General features: G+C 44.1%; 1 protein-coding gene across 1 annotated transcript in view; it reads left to right on the forward strand.

Annotated features, from left to right (window-relative positions):
- TMEM117 (transmembrane protein 117) overlaps positions 1-16,783 on the forward strand; it is a 476,640-nt gene that overhangs the window by 359,163 nt on the left and 100,694 nt on the right. The gene's annotated exons all lie outside the window — the stretch shown is intronic.

Raw genomic sequence — 16,783 nt, forward strand, 5'->3', positions numbered from 1 at the left:
ATCAACTGTCTCTTTTGTTTTTCTCTCATATTTTTTACTATAATTTTAGTTTTATCTTTATTTATTTTCAATTCAGCTACTTCTCCATATTCCTCTATTTGTTGATTTAATTTTAAGCCCATTTCTACTGGTTCTTCCATGATAAATACTAAATCATCCGCAAATGCTTATAACTTATATTCTTCTCTTTTAATTTTCATTCCTTTTATTTCTTTGTCTTGTCTTATTTTCCTGTTTAAAACTTCTAATGTCAAAATGAATAACAATGGAGATAATGGACATCCTTGTCTCGTTCCCTTTCTAATGTCTACTTTTTCTGTCATTTCACCATTTATTATTACCTTTGCCGATTGATCTTTATATATGGTCTTAACCATGTTTATAAATCTATCCACAAAGTCCATCTTTTGTAATTGTGTAATCATAAATTGCCAATTCACATTATCAAATGCCTTCTGCGCATCTAAAAATAGTAATGCTGTTTGTTTTTCTGAATGTACTTTATAGTATTCCAATATGTCCAATATAATTCGTATATTATCTCTAATTTGTCTTTTAGGTAAAAAACCATTTTGATCTGAATGTATAAATTCATTCAATAACCTCTTCAGTCTTTCTGCCATAATTGATGCAAATATTTTATAGTCTGCATTTAATATGAAATTGGTCTATAATTCTTTATTTGTTGCAAATCTGATTCCTCTTTTGGTATAAGAATGCTTCCATCCATGACTTTGGAGCCTTGGCTTCTATTAGTAAATCATTAGGGCTGGGCAAGATGGTGGAGGCTAGTCTTGATGTTTCCATCTGGGATGAGTTCAATTCTGTGACTCCTGAGGACATGGACAGAATATTGCGGGGGCTGAGTGCGACCACATGTTTATTGGACCCGTGTCCCTTCTGGTTGGTGCTGGCCACCCGGGAGGTTACACCCTGGCTATTCCCTGGCTTCAGGGAATTGTTAATGCTTCTTTGATGGAGGGTGTTTTCCCTTCCGCCTTGAAAGAGGCGGTGGTGAGGCCCCTCCTCAAGAAGCCTTCCCTGGATCCAGCCATTTTATCTAATTATCATCCTGTCTCCAACCTTCGCTTCATGGCGAAGGTTGTTGAGAGTGTGGTCGCACGACTGTTCCCTCAGTACCTGGAGGAAACTGTCTATCTAGACCCGTTCCAGTCCGGCTTCCGGCCCGGTTACAGCACAGAGACGGCCTTGGTCGCGTTGGTTGATGATCTCTGGAGGGCTCGGAACAGGGGTTGTTCCTCTGTCCTAGTCCTATTTGATCTCTCGGTGGCTTTCGATACCATCGACCATGGTATCCTGCTGCAATGGCTCGGGGGATGGGAGTGGGTGGCACCATTTATCAGTGGTTCTCCTCCTATCTTTCCGACCGGTCGCAGACGGTGTTGGCAGGAGGGCAGAGGTCGACGCCAAGGCACCTCCTATGCGGGGTGCCACAGGGGTCGGTCCTCTCGCCTCTTCTGTTCAACATCTATATGAAGCCGCTGGGTGAGATCATCCGTGGCTTTGGGGTGGGATGTCATCTGTACGCTGATGACACCCAGCTGTACATATCCACCCCAGGCCACCCCGACGAGGCCGTTGACGTCATGTCCCGGTGTCTGGAAGCCGTATGGATCTGGATGGGGAGGAACAGACTTCTACTCAATCCCTCGAAGACCGAGTGGCTGTGGATGCCAGCTTCCCGGTACAGCCAGCTTACTCCATTGCTGACTGTTGGGGGCGAGTCGTTGGCCCCCACAGAGAGGGTACGCAACTTAGGCGTCCTCCTGGATGCACCGCTGTCTCTTGAAGATCATTTGACGGCCGTCGCCAGGGGGGCTTTTTATCAGGTTCGCCTGATCCACCAGTTGCATCCCTTTCTGGACCGGGTTTCTCTGCGCACAGTCACCCATGCCCTCATTACATCTCACCTGGACTACTGCAATGCTCTCTACATGGGGCTCCCCTTGAAGAGCACCCGGAAGCTCCAACTGGTCCAGAATGCAGCCGCGCGGGTGATAGAGGGAGCACCTCATGGCTCCCATATAACACCTCTCCTGCACGGGCTGCACTGGCTTCCGATGGTCTTTCGGGTGCAATTCAAGGTGTTGGTTACCACCTTTAAAGTGCTCCATGGCTTAGGACTGGGCTATTTACGGGACCGCCTACTGCCACAAACAGCCTCCCACCGACCTGTGCGCTCCCACAGGGAGGGCCTCCTTGGGTTGCCTTCGGTGAAACAATGTCGACTGGCGACCCCCAGGGGTAGGGCCTTCTCTGTGGGGGCTCCTGCCATCTGGAACGAGCTGCCTCCGGGGCTTCACCAACTCCCCTTTGGACCTTCCACCGTGAGCTGAAGACTCTTTTATTCCATCGAGCTGGGCTAGCCTCATTAAGTAATTTTAAATGGGGTTTTAGTTTTTTGTATTAGTTAGTTTTTTAATATTTTTGGCCACTATTTATATAAATTTTTAGTCTGTTTTTAATGTGTATTTATTGTATTTTTTAAATTGGCTGTTAACCGTCCTGAGTCCTTCGGGAGAAGGGCGGTATACAAATGCAATAAATAGATAAATAAATTAATTAAATACTTGTAATATCTTATCGCTTAATACAATTAAATTGCAATTCTTTATATAATTCTACTGGTATTCCATCTTGTCCTGAAGTTTTTCCATTCTTCTGTCTTTTAATCCCTTCTATCAGTTCCATCATTGATATTCTTTCTTCTAGCGCTTTTTAAAATTTTTCTGGTATTTTAGGGATCATTGATTTTTCCAAATATTGTTCTATTTTCCCTTATGGTATCTGCTTTTATTGATATAATAACTTGTAGTATTCCTCAATTATTATTTTCTTTTACTCATTTCTATGGCATATCTTTCCATCTTGATCTAGTAGTTGAGTAACCAATTTCTTTTCTTTTTCTTTTTTCATTTTATATGCCAACCATCTTCCTGGTTTATATGCGTTTTCAAAAAAAAATTTCTTTGTTAATTTTATTTTCCTTGCTAAATCTTCACTTTCAATTACCGTATATACTCGAGTATAAGCCGAGTTTTTCAGCACGTTTTTTGTGCTGAAAAGCGGCCCCTCGGCTTATACTCGAGTCTACCCTTGCAGAGTTAGCTGTAGTCCCGGCTCCCCTTGTTGCAGCCCGCCATGTGAGCTGAGTTGCCCCCCCCTCGAGCCCGCAGCAGCACAGCCCCTGTTAATTCAGCAGATTGAGGAAGGGAAAAGTAAAAAATTAAAACGTGCTATATTACAGGTATTTTTATTTTACATGATAGTTGTGTTGCCCATACGTACTGTCCACTGCCTAATGTACTGACTACCTAAGTAATATGCCCCCCCTTCCTGGTTGAACGGATCTCCTGCCGACCCAGGGAGAGGGTTTTTTGCCCTCGGGAACAGCTGGGCCGGCAGGACAAGCCCAAATGCTGCCGGCATGCTTTGCCAGCTCGGCCGGCTCGTTTTGGGGCGGCGGCTGGCCTCCGGCGTTTTCTTCCGCCGCTTTTTGATGGCGGCGGCGGCGGTGGTCGGCGGACGGGGCGGGGGGCAGAGGGGGCGTTCGACATTTTCGCCCCCCTCTCACTCGTCCTCCTCTTGCCCGCGGTGGGGGCAGAGGGGGCGTTTGTCACTCTCGCCCTCCTCTCGCCCCTTGGCATTTGTCACTCTCGCCCTCCTCTCACTCGTCCTCCTCTCGCCTCAGAGGCGGAGGGGCGTTGTCACCTCGCCTCCTCGCCTTGGCGTTGTCACTCTCGCCTCCTCACTCGTCCTCCTCTCGCCTCAGAGGCGGAGGGGCGTTGTCACTCGCCTCCTCTCGCCCCTTGGCGTTGTCACTCGCCTCCTCTCGCCTCCTCTCGCGGTGGGGGCGGAGGCGTTGTCACTCGCCTCCTCTCACTCGCCTCCTCCTCTCGCCTCGGAGGCGGAGGCGTTGTCACCTCGCCTCCTCTCGCCCCTTGGCGTTTGTCACTCTCACCCTCCTCTCGCGGTGGGGGCGGAGGGGGCGTTTGTCACTCTCGCCCTCCTCTCACTTGTCCTCCTCTCGCCTCGGAGGCGGAGGCGTTGTCACTCGCCTCCTCTCGCCCCTTGGCGTTTGACACACTCGCCTCCTCTCACTCGCCTCTTCGCCTTTGGAAAAGATAGCTTGCCGGTCCACGGGTCTCTTTGGACAGCTTTCTGGGGGTGATGGTTTCCTGATGGCAGTTGACGTCGTAATAATTTTTTTTTCCTGTTAGAAATGGATCCCAATATTGGTACCGGTACTTCTAATCCTGGACCATCAAAACAAAAACGCAGGTCATACGAAGCTGCTTTCAAACTTAAAGTTGTGTCAAGAGCAGAAGAAAGCAATAACAGTATTGCAAGTAGGGAATTTTGTGTTGACGAAAAACAAGTAAGGGAGTGGCGGAAAATGAAAGCTGACTTGGAAAAGCTCGACGTGGTTTAACGAGTTCATATGGGGCTCTAGAGACTGAATTGCATAAATGGGTTATGGAGTGTCGTCAAAATGGTTACTGTGTAACACGTATGGGAATTCGCTTACATGCCCTTCAAATTGCTAAAGAAGAAAAATTTAAAGTACCAGGCACTGAAAAATTTGTTGCATCAGCAGGATGGTGTACCCGCTTCATGAATAGGTTTGGCCTATGTTTGCGGCAAAGAACAAAGATTGCACAGAAGCTGCCAAAAGACCTTGATGAAAAAGTGATGTCATTCCATTCATTCATCATAAAACAAAGAAGGATCCATAACTATGACCTTCAAGATATTGGAAATATGGATGAAACGCCTATGACCTTTGATCTTCCAAGCAACAGAAACGTGGCAAGTTTGGGAGACAAAACAATTTTACTAAGAACCACAGGAAATGAAAAAAACCATTTCACAGTCATTCTGTCATGTTTGGCTAATGGAACCAAGCTGAGGCCTGTTATTATTTTTAAAAGAAAGACCTTGCCTAAAAAGGTAAAATTCCCGCCACGAATTACAGTGCGTGCACATGTTAAAGGCTGGATGGATGAAGATGGAACAAAAAAATGGCTGGAAGAAATTTGGAACGGACGACCAGGAGCAGCCTTAAAGAAAAAACCATCACTGTTAGTTTGGGATATGTTCAGAGCCCACACATCTGATGACATAAAAAAATTGGCAAAGTCATCTCAAGTCACTTTGGCCGTTATTCCAGGTGGGCTTACATCTGTATTGCAGCCCCTAGATGTCAGTTTAAATAAACCTTTCAAGGACCGTGTGCGAAGGATGTGGCATGAATGGATGACATCTGGTCAAGCTCGTCTGACAAAAGTTGGAAATCTGAGAAAGCCAGACATAGAACTAATAGCACAGTGGGTTCGTGATGCATGGGAAGATATTCCAGAGGACATGGTGCAACGTGCCTTCAAGAAATGTGGCATTAGTAATGCTATGGATGGCAGTGAAGACAGCGCATTGTATGAGAGTGACAGCAGTGATGATGACGACTGTGAACTCAGTGATGACGACAACGTATATGCGGATAACATCACAGAAGCTGAAGTAGCTGAAGCTCTGTTTGGACAAACAGATGATGAGGAGGAGAACTCCAGTTTTGAGGGATTTTAGCTCTCGTTAGCTTGGTTGCTGTTACTTTTAAAGATACTGTATTTTTGATACCATATTCTTTTTGGGGACCCCCTTTTGCACTTTTATTGTTTTTCGTTCAAATAAATATTCATGTTATTTTACTTGGCTCTATCTTTATTTTTTACATTGACCAGTAGCTGCCTCATTTCCCACCCTAGGCTTATACTTGAGTCAATAGTTTTTCCCAGTTTTTTGTGGTAAAATTAGGTACCTCGGCTTATATTCGGGTCGGCTTATACTCGAGTATATACGGGTATATTCAATTTGTGTTTTTTCAAGTCCATTAAGTTTTTAATTTTTTTCTCTTGTGGATTGTTTTGCAACTCTTTCTCTAATTTCTTATATTCCTCCTCTATTTTCCTTTGTGTTTGTTTGTTCTGTTTGTTTCTTTTCCCTGCATAAGTCATTACCAATCCTCCTATATATGCTTTACTAGTATCCCATACATTTTGCAATGATGTATCTTCCTTTCTATTCACTTTGAAAAAAAAGTCAATTCTTTTTCCATATATTGTATAAAATCTTTTTCATTTAATAAGCCTTGATTTAATGTCCATCTCATTCTTTTTCTTTGGCCTTTCCATACCATCATTATCAGATTGTGGTCTGCCCATATATTTGCCTCTATATCAATCTTATCTATCTTAGATATTAAATCTGTGGACATCCTCACCATATCTATTCTTGACCATGACATGTGCCTATTTGAATAAAATGTATACTGCTTTTTTTAAAAAGTTCTCTTTCTCCAGGCATCTTATAAACTTAATTCATCTACCATTGTATGAAATGTTTTCGGAAGTTTTTTCCTTAGCTTTTTATTTATTTTAGTAGATTTATAGTCTAATTCATTGTCTACTATTGCATTATAGTCTCTTATTATACAGTATTTCATATTTTATTTATTTATTTTATTTTATTTATTTTATTCAATTTTTATACCGCCCTTCTCCCGAAGGACTCAGGGCAGTGTACAGCCAGCTAAAAATCAACAATATACACTTTAAAACAGAACTAAAACAAAACATATTACAAAATGGCCAGAATTTAAAACAGTTTAAAATACTAAAATATAAATAACCCCAGTTAAAATTAGAAAAACTTCTAAGCCAGTCCCGCTTGAATAAATAGGTGCGTTTTCAGCTCACGGTGAAAAGTCCGAAGATCAGGCACTTGATGTAAACCAGGGGGAAGTTCATTCTAAAGCATAGGAGCTACATTACTACAAATGCATATCTAACAATTAAATTACGAAATATTTAATAAACTATCCTTAGTCAATTAACATATCTAAAAATAATATTCCTAACATCATTTTTCTTCTTCATTCTTTATACATTTACACTCCATTTAACATACAATTTAATTCTCTCTATTCTTAATAATTACAATCTTGCTTTGATCCCGCAGCATTTGAATCATATAAATCCAACATTTTCAAAATCTTACTTATATTCCCACCACTATATGTTACAAAACTATCACCATATTTCATCAAATACCATTACTACAGTTACATACCCAAAATTTAAAGTATTAAACATTTAACTTATATTCAATTAATTTACCTAAAACTAATATTCCTAAAATCCTTTCTCTTCTTCATTCCCTAAACATTTTATACTCCTTTTAATATACAATTTATTTCTTTTCTCTATTCTTAATAGTTACAATCTTGCTTTGATCCTCCCCCACAACCTTCTGTAATTCTGCTGCCAGCATTAAAGTCTCAGTTTCAAATTGTGTTTGCTTTACTTCCTCCCCTTCTTTAACCATTCCCACCTCTCCTTCCTTCTTACTTTCTAACAATGGTAAACATCCAGCCTTCAATACTTTAATATAGAAATTTCTTGCTTTAAAAACTGTATTAAGATAATATTTCATTCCCTTATAATTTACTGTTATTCCAGCTGGTACATTCCATCTATACTGTATCTGAAGATTTCTAAGCTGGTCCACCAAAAATGTGTATTCTTTTCTATTTCTTAACATTTTAAAAGGAATTTCCTTCAATACCAATACCTTTTGTCCCAATATTTCAATTCCATTTTTATAAGAAACTTGTGAAATTTCATTCCTACTCTTCCTAGATGTAAAATAAATTATTATATCTCTTGGTAAATGCCTCTGCTTTGCTACCCATGAATTAACATGATAAATTTTTTCAATTTAAATTTCAATATCCACTGGGCTCTGTACCATCAGCTGTGCGAAGGCCTCTGCAAAAATCTTCTTTAGAGCCTCTCGTTTATATTCTTTCAAACCTCTTACTCTTAATGCATATTCCATAGCTGTATTGCAATAAAAGCTGTTCATCCTCTGCTCTTTCCGCCTTGATCTGGAGCTCCTCTATTTTGTTTTTAAAATCCAAATTTAATTGATTAATTTCTTCAAATCTATCATCCAACTGCTTTATATCCTCCACCTTGATATGAAATTCCTCTATTTTATTTTTTAAGTTCAAATTAGCTTGATCAATCCCTTTCACTTTTCCCTCCAATTTTGTTATGTATTCAGCCACAGCTTTAATTGCTGTCACCAGATCTTTTCTTATATCTTCATTCTCATTTCAACAGTGTCTTTTATTTGCAATATTTTGTCCTCAATTTCTTTAATTTTTTTTATCCCGAGCCAACATTTGAGCCTTGAGAAATTCCTTCAACTCATCTTGTAATTTATAATTACAAGATCTTGTAATTTTCTTCTGCGCATGTGCGTAATGGCGGTGGTGTTTTGATCTCCGTGAAGACAGCGGCTGGTGTTTCCCAGCCGAGATGCCATTTGGCCGCTCGCCGGGCTGCACAGACTTCGGCCCCAGGTTGGTCATCATGCCAGCAGCCGAGAGCAAGGTCTTTGGACCTCGGTGGTCTCTCGGCTGCTGAGTTCGGGGCCGGGGCCGGAGTCTTGGGTGAGCAGCGGATGGCGGTGGCCATTTTGGGGCTGGGGTTGCCGTCCCGGACTGGCTTTTGTGATCCCCGGCCGTGAGCAAATGCTGGCAGCAGTGTGGTGGGCCGTTCGGGCCGGAGTTTTGGAGGGCTTGAAGATCGGCCGTTTCTCCCCCCCAGCTGACTTTTTGGGTATGTTTAGTCTCGGTCGCGACTTCCATCAGCGGCAGGATCTTTGAACCGCATTTTTTACCAACGGAGGGACAGCGGATGGCGGCGGCCATTTCGGGGTGGGGCAGTTGTCCCGGACGGGCCTTAGTTCAATCCCCTGGCCGCTTACAAGGTTGGCGGCAGTGTGGTGGGCCGCTCGGGCCTGAATTTCGGAGGGCCCGAAGATCGGCCGTTTCTCCCCCCTCCCAGCTGACTTTTTGGTCAGGCCTGGCCTTCGCTGAAATGTTCCTCAGCGGCATGATTTTGTGCCGCATTTTTCATCAGCGGCACATTGGCGGAGCGTCCTTGATTTCTATCTGTGGCATGCTGGAGCATGAATCTAACATGGATCCAGCGCTATTAATGGCGGCCATTGGAACGGCGGCGACTTTGACGGCATTTGCGGTACTGGCGGTACTGGAGCGTGCGATATTCCACCTGACCACTGAGCTGCAGGAGCCCCTTTTCCAGGATGGAGTAAAGCCGGGTTTCCGAGGACCACTATTCCATCTTAGTGGTCGGCAACCGAGGAGGATATTATTGTACCAACTGTTGGGGGGGAGGCCATTAGATTTGGCCGGACCCCTGGACCCCTTGGTTGTCTCCTGGATCATCTGGACTTGGCCGGTTTTGGGTTCATCTGGACTTGGGCGGAACAGACAACTCGGTTGGTCTAGAAGCCGTTTAAAATCTATCCTGGCTTGGGATGTACACTTTTGCTGTCGTAAACTGTTATTCTTTCATGAGATATTCATCCACCGATCTATTACGACTGCGAGGTTCCCCTGCCTCGCAGGAATGGCCCTCTAGGTTATCGAGAGCTTACCTTAACGAAGGGTCTTGGGACCCAGAGAGGTGGCATGCAGCCAAGAAGAATTTTTGGGGGTTTTTAAATAGGTTTTTAAAGAGGGGTCTTTTAAGGGGAGGGAGGGATACGATGGGTGGGGGGAATAACCCGTCGGGGAGGGATTTAGCCCCCGTGCTTGTTCGCGGCACTATACCATCTGGTCCGAAGGCAGAGGGGGATGGGTTCGTTCCAGGAGTAGAGAATTGTTCAATCTGTACGGTAAGTGGGAGTGGCAGATATGGCAGAAGCGGGGGGCCATATCAAGTGTTGGGAGCACGTGCTCGCTGTCTTAAAGTGATCACGCGCTCCGGCCCCTCAGTCTTTACCCGTTCCCCGGGCAGTCATGGTCCTCAGAGCCTTGGTCTCCGGTTGATGTTATGTAATGCTCGGTCCGTGGTTAATAAGGCCCCCCTGATTGGTGATCTTATTCAGGGGGAAGCCGCGGACCTTATGGGCATTACGGAGACCTGGTTGGGTCCGGAGGGAGGAGTTCCCCTTGTGGAGTTATGCCCGCCAGGTTTCCGAGCATTTCATCAGCCGAGAGTCCAAGGTAGGGGTGGGGTGGGGTAGCGGTTGTTATTAGGGAAAGTCTAGAGCCGAGGGAGGCCACTGTACCTCAGATTGCCGGTTGTGAATCCCTCTTTGTGAAGTGGGGCCATCGGAATCAGCTGGGCTTGTTGATCACGTACCTGGCTCCTTGCTGCGTGACTACAGCCCTACCTGAGTTGTTGGAGGTGCTCGCCGGGGTGGCGGTTGAGACCCCCAGACTTATAGTCATGGGGGACTTTAACCTGCCATCGACGGGCTTGTCATCGACAACGGCTCGGGAGTTCCAGGCTTCCATGATGGCCTTGGACCTGATTCAAGTAATTGATGGCCCCACGCACACAGGGGGTGGCACACTGGACTTAATTTATATCTCTGGTCAGTGGCTAAATGATCTGGAATTAGATAAGTTAGAAACAGAACCTGTGTCATGGTCAGATCATTTTCTCCTTCGCCTAGATTTTCGGACTGCTACCCACCACTGCAGGGAGATGGAGCCAATGTGTTGGTTCCGTCCCAGGCGCCTGATGGACCCGGAGAGGTTCCTGATGGAGCTTGGGCCGTTTCCTGAGGACCTGGCCCATGGCACGGCTGAAGAGCTAGTTGCGGCCTGGGAACGGGCCGCGGCTGGAGCTTTGGACCGTGTCGTGCCCTTGCGGCCTCTGACCCGGCGTAGATCTCGACTGGCCCCTTGGTTCTCTGAGGGGCTGAGGGAGATGAAACGCTGGAGAAGACGCCTAGAGAGTGTCTGGAGGTCCAGCCATTCCGAAGCTGACCGAACACTAGTTAGGTCCTATTCTAGGACCTACCTAGTGGCAATGAGGGAGGCGAGGCGTTCCTACGCTTCCACCCTCATTGCGTCAGCAGATAACCACCCGGCCGCCCTGTTTCGGGTGGCCCGCTCCCTCCTCCATCAGGAGGTGCGGGAGGACCCGTTGCAGGGCCATGCCGAGGAGTTTAGTGGTTATCTATACGACAAAATCGTTCAGCTCCGGGATGGCTTGGACCGAAATTGGGATGATCCAGGTGAGAGGGCGGAGTCGCGTCTTGTGGATGTTGTTTGGGATGAGTTTGATCCTGTGACTCTCGAGGACGTGGACAGGTTGCTGGGGAGGCTGCACACTACGACATGTTTACTGGACCCGTGCCCTTCCTGGTTGGTGCTGGCCTCCCGGGAAGTGACACGAGGCTGGCTCCAGGGGATTACCAACGCTTCTTTGTTGGAGGGAGTTTTCCCTGCTGCCTTGAAGGAGGCGGTGGTGAGACCCCTCCTCAAGAAGCCTTCTCTGGACCCAGCTATTTTAGGTAACTACCGTCCGGTCTCCAACCTTCGCTTTATTGCGAAGGTTGTAGAGAGTGCTGTGGCACGGCAGCTACCCCAGTACCTGGATGAAGCTGTCTATCTAGACCCGTTCCAGTCTGGCTTCCGACCCGGGTACAGCACGGAGACAGTTTTGGTCGCGTTGGTGGATGATCTCTGGAGGGCCAGAGACAGGGGTCATTCCTCTGCCCTGGTCCTATTAGATCTCTCAGCGGCTTTCGATACCATCGACCATGGTAGCCTGCGGCGCCGGTTGGGGGGGTTGGGAGTGAGAGGCACCATTTATTGGTGGTTCTCCTCCTATCTCTCCGATCGGTCGCAGACGGTGTTGACAGGGGGGCAGAGGTCGACCGCGAGGCACCTCACCTGTGGGGTGCCACAGGGGTCGATTCTCTCACCCCTCCTGTTCAACATCTATATGAAGCCGCTGGGTGAGATCATCAGTGGCTTCAGGGTGAGATATCAGCTGTATGCTGATGATACTCAGCTGTACTTTTCCACCCCAGGCCACCCCAACGAAGCTGTCGGAGTGCTGTCCTGGTGTTTAGAAGCTGTACGGGTCTGGATGGGGAGGAACAGGCTCAAGCTCAATCCCTCCAGGACGGAGTGGCTGTGGATGCCGGCACCCCGATACAGTCAGCTGCAGCCGCAGCTGACTGTTGGGGGTGAGTTATTGGCCCCAATGGAGGGAGTGCGCAACTTGGGTGTTCTCCTGGATTCACAGCTGTCGTTTGAAGATCATTTGGCGGCCGTCTCCAGGAGAGCCTTTCACCAGGTTCGCCTGGTTCGCCAGTTGCGCCCCTTCCTTGATCGGGATGCCCTATGCACAGTCACTCATGCTCTTGTTACCTCCCGCCTGGATTATTGCAATGCTCTCTACATGGGGCTCCCCTTGAGATGCACTTGGAGGCTTCAGTTGGTCCAGAATGCAGCTGCGCGGGTGATAGAGGGAGTCTCACGTAGCTCCCATGTGACACCTCTCCTGCGCAGATTGCACTGGCTTCCTGTTGCCTTTCGGGTGCATTTCAAGGTTTTGGTTACCATCTTTAAAGCGCTCCATGGCTTGGGGCCTGGGTACTTACGGGACCGCCTGCTGTTACCTCATGCCTCCCACCGACCCGTACGCTCGCACAGAGAGGGCCTTCTCAGGGTGCCGTCCACCAGACAATGTTGGCTGGTGGCCCCCAGGGGAAGATCCTTCTCTGTGGGGGCTCCTACTCTTTGGAATGAACTTCCCCCTGGTTTACGTCAAATACCTGACCTTCGGACTTTTCGCCGCGAACTGAAAACATATCTGTTTGTTCACGCGGGGCTTTCTTAAATTGTCTAGATTTTAAATTTTAAATTTCATTTAGTTTTAATTTGGGGTCTTTTAGATTTTTAACTATTTTAATTTCGGCCACACTGTATAATAAGTTTTTTAATTTACTTTTAACTGTACATTGTTTCTTTTTTACCTTGGCTGTACACCACCCTGAGTCCTTCGGGAGAAGGGCGGTTTATAAATCTAATAAAATAAAATAAATAAATAATAAATAATAAAGTTGGGCTAACGAAGCTTCAGCTTCCTTAAAAACTTTCACAGAAGCCATTTTACTTTTGTTTTATATTCAACCAAAGTCAAATCTTTTATTAAATCAATTATAAATCTTCCCAGTTCCATTTTATTTCTCCACATAAAAATCAAATCCAGCAAATAGCAAAGTTCTAGGCAAAACAATATTAAAAAACAACTTTTTAACTTTCGCTTTCTTCACTTATAGTTTCCACTTAAAAGGAAGGGGAAAAAAGAGAAATAATCTTGTTTCTTCTCCTCTTGAATTATAAAAAAAAATAAAAAAATATTCAAATCCTTATTCCTTTAACACATAATCTCTTCAATTAACATCAATGCCGACAACTAACAGGCATTTCCTTAACTTTCGCTTTCAATCCACAAACGCCATTTTCTTTTCTTTGTCTCTATTTTTTCAAACTAAAGCCTCTAATTAGGGAGTTTCAATTAATACATACTTGTTTTCGTTCCGCCTGCTTTAAAATCCAATCATTGATCTCTATCGATGGCAGGAGTGGACGCTGCTTTTAGCTCTGCTCATTAGAACAGAGGCACCTCCAGATCCGGAGCTTGTTTTGGGCTTTTGAAGGAGCTTCACCCTCAAGCCTCCAGAATTATTTCTGGGGCTTTCTGGGGGGGCTCAACTTCAGCCCGAATGCTCTCCTTCCCCTCTTTGCCCAACGGGAAGATTTCAAGCCACCAGACAGCTGATCTGCACTGTCTGGACAGCTCTACGAGACTGCGGGGCTGGGGTTCTAAAAAAAGACCGCCATCAGGGCAGCGGAGCCACCAGAAGTAATATTTCCTTTTTTAATTGCCAAATTTAGTCCATTTATATCCAGAGATATTACTTTAATTTCTTCCTCCATTTCTTATTTATTTACTTGTGCTGTCGATCTAGTCATTGTTATCTCTCTTTGTTCTTTGATGTCTTTTGCTCTTTTTCCCTCCCTTATCACTCTTTCTTCTTGTTCTTTAGTTATTTCTTTTGACTGCTCTTTCTTTTCGGCCTGTTGTCAATCTCCTTTGTCATCCCTCAATTTTTCTTGTTCTTGAATATCTATATTGTTTATAGAATAACTCTGCTTTTTCTATTGAGTCTAGTCTGTGTCTTTGTTTTTGCCAGTTCACCAATATTCCTTTTGGAATCAGCCATCTGAAATTTATCCCTCTTTTTATCTAACACTTTGTAAGAAATTGATATTCTCTTCTTAGGTCTCTCACTCTTCTTGGAATTTGTTTCAGTGCCACCACTTCTCTCACTTTGTGTTTTATCATTGTGTTTCTTATCATTTGTAATATCTCTGTTCTCAATGTTTTTTTTTGTAAATCTAACATGAATTTCTCTGGGCAAATTATTTCTCATTGCATATCTTGTGTATACGCTGTATGTCTCATCAATTCCATTTAAAATTATTTCTTTACTTTCTTCCATTACTACTGCTAATATTTCTGCAATCTTCTCTAGTAGGTTTTCTCCCTTTTCCTCCTCAATATTTTGGAATCTTAGATAATAATCAACTTTATCTGCTTCAAGGGATATAATTGTTTTTTTCTTGATTTCTGTCAATGGTTGAATCTATAGTTCATCTCTTCAATTTTTTTCTCCGTTGCCTCTGATTTTTTCCCCATTAACTGCAATCATTGTTCATTTTTTCCTATCATCTCTTTAACTTCTTTCAATTCTCCTTCCATTTTTTTCATCCTTCCTTCCATTTTTTCCGTTCTTCCATCCACCTTGTCTATTCTTGATTTAAGGTCTTCATGTATATTCTGTAACATGTTTTTTTATCTCCATGTTAGTTTTCTCTTGCTGTGATGTGGTTTCTGTCATCTTTGTAGATATTGATGGTGATGATAAGTGTTGTGTTGCTTTCTTCACCTTTTCCATATTGTCTCTTCAGATCACACCACCCAGTTTATAATCCAAATAGTCCAATTCTCCGATTTCAGCTATTTTTTTGTTCAGATTCCAAACTAAAATTCCAAATCCATTCTCCAAATCACCAATCTCTTCAGGTTTTTTTTTAAGTTCAGGAGGTGAAAAATTAAAAAGAATTTTGTTCCCAAGACTTCTGTTCTCACCCAGATGATTGCCTTTCTTTTTCCTTTCCTTCCTCCGTGTGGCTACTCTGGCTTTTGGCAGCTCCTATGGCTGCCTTCCTTCGCTGTCGGGTCGGAGGCTATGCAGGCACTCCAGGGGGTTTGCGATTCCCTTGTTTGCGCCCGCCTGCACCTCCGTTGTTCACTGTCCCTACAGGACAGCTATGACCCCTGGGGGTCCCCTCAGACAGCTGGGATTCGGCTTTTTTCCAGAGCTCTGGAATTTGCCATTCTACCACGATGCAGGCCACACTCCCTTCGTCAATGTACAAATTTTCCTGAAAATCAGTTTTAACTTCTGGGGTTTGGCAAAAATGCCCAAGAACGAAGTGGGTATGCTTAACAACACTGCTGTTTGCTGAACAAAGAGGTCTTAAAAATTGGGTCTGGTCTCATGATGAGCCACTTTATAATCATCACAAGTTATGACCATAATGGGCATATCATGGTCATAAGTCAAGGACTAACTGTATATATATTTGCTCATCTCAAGTATTCAAACAGCTGTTGTCAGATCCCTATCATGATACTGCCATTTCTGGGGGCTGGATCATTTATTTACTTATTACCCTCTTCCTGTTTCCTACATCCCTTAGTTTATAACTCCAGCTCTGACACTTATTTGCCCTGTGCTTTGATTTACCTTTCTTTCTTTCTTTCTTTCTTTCTTTCTTTCTTTCTTTCTTTCTTTCTTTCTTTCTTTTTTTCTTTCTTTCTTTCTTTCTTTCTTTAATTTTGTCATAACAATATACACAAGCATAACACAAAAGATTATATAATATATAAACATATATATGAAGAGAAACAAGGTAGTATAAGCATATATATATATAGGGGAAGAAACAATAGGACAGGAACGGTAGGCACATTTGTGCTCTTATGCACGCCCCTTAGAGTCCTCTTAGGAATGTGGTGAGGTCAACAGTGGATAGATTTTTAATAAAACTTTTGGGGTTATGAGAAGAGACCACAAAGTCAGGTAATGCATTCCAAGCATAGATAATTCTATTACAAAAATCGTGTTTTCTGCAATCTAAACTGGTGCGGTTGACATTAAGTTTAAATCTGTTGGTAGCTCTTGTGTTATTGTAGTTGAAACTGAAGTAGTCATTGGCAGGAAGGACATTATAATGGATGATTCTATGAGCTAGACCCAGGTCCTGTCGAAGGTGACGAAGTTCCAAGTTTTGTAGACCCAGGATATCAAGTCTGGTGGAATAAGGTGTTTTATTGATTACGGAGGAGTGGAGAATTCTTCTCGTAAAATACCTTTGGACACGCTCAACTGTATTGATATCAGATATATGGTATGGGTTCCAGACAGGCGAGCAGTAATCAAGAATTGGCCTAGCAAAAGTTTTATATGCTCTGGTCAATAGCGTGGTGTTTTTGGAAAAGAAGCTACGTAGAATTAAGTTAACAACTTTTAGAGCCTTTTTTGCTATATAGTTGCAGTGGGCTTTGGCACTTAGATCGTTAGATATAAAAACTCCAAGGTCTTTGACTGAGTGGGGGGTCATCTGTGAGGTAATGTCCATCAAGCATGTACTTAGTGATTGGGTTCTTTCTTCCAATATGTAGGACTGAGCATTTGCTGGTTGAGATTCGTAGTTGCCAAATTTTAGACCAAGCAGTTAGATGATCAAGATCTTTTTGAATTGTAGAGGTATTGTCAGTGGTGTTAAAAAGTT

This window comes from Ahaetulla prasina, chromosome 7, assembly GCF_028640845.1.
Source record: "Ahaetulla prasina isolate Xishuangbanna chromosome 7, ASM2864084v1, whole genome shotgun sequence".
NCBI lineage: Eukaryota > Metazoa > Chordata > Lepidosauria > Squamata > Colubridae > Ahaetulla > Ahaetulla prasina.